A 787-nucleotide genomic window follows, 5' to 3' on the forward strand; every position below is an offset into this window, starting at 1 on the left:
CAGTGTTTTAATCATATTTGTTAAAAATGATACCTGAGCTATTAGAGGTGTAATTGCATCAAGCTCCATTGCTCCTACAACTCTTTTGCCAGTTTCGACTTTGTAGTAGGGTATTGATAATCGTTATTTGCTATCCTTTCCTGAATTTCATAAGCCTCCTTGTATGATATATCAAGTAAAGCCCCATTGGTAGATGCGTCGACAACAATTCTTGTATGAGCATTCAATCCATTGTAAAACATTTCCATGTGCGTCCAATGCTGCAAGCCATGCATCGGGAATTTTCTCAGTAGCTCTTTGAATCACTCTCATGCTTTATATAATGTTTCATCCTCTAATTTTCTAAATGATGTAATGTCATTCCTCAACTTGCCATTCATGTTAAGAGGATTATATCTTAGCAGAAACCTCTGACACAGTTCATACCACGATGCCACCGTACTTGACGATAATGCTCTAGCATTGATCTCGCAATGAGTAAGGGAATAACTTCAGTCGTAGGGAATCTTCAGGAACACCTTACTACCTGAATGAATCACAGACTTCCAAAAAAATTCGTTAGTGGAGTCGTGGATCTTCCATAGGCAATCCGCTGAACTGCCCTACAGTTTGCAAGATTTGAAACTTCACTAGCTTTAATCCAATTTGTTGAGCCTGAATGTGTGGCCTAACAATTCATGGATTTAGATCATCTAAGATTGGTACAACATGTTCTCTAATGGGTTTGCCTCTGTCATCTACAATTCGAGGAATATCAGCATCCCTTTAATTTTGATGTAATGGCTCT

At 38.4% G+C, this 787-nt stretch overlaps 1 non-coding gene across 1 annotated transcript; it reads left to right on the forward strand.

The window, feature by feature from the left end:
* The first annotated feature begins 264 nt into the window (after positions 1–264).
* On the forward strand, positions 265–371 carry LOC121220616 (small nucleolar RNA R71). Its single transcript, XR_005917836.1, has one exon. It is a non-coding gene; the product is annotated as a small nucleolar RNA R71 (small nucleolar RNA).
* Positions 372–787: the final 416 nt, after the last annotated feature.

This window comes from Gossypium hirsutum, chromosome D08 (assembly GCF_007990345.1).
Source record: "Gossypium hirsutum isolate 1008001.06 chromosome D08, Gossypium_hirsutum_v2.1, whole genome shotgun sequence".
Taxonomy (NCBI): Eukaryota; Viridiplantae; Streptophyta; class Magnoliopsida; order Malvales; family Malvaceae; genus Gossypium; species Gossypium hirsutum.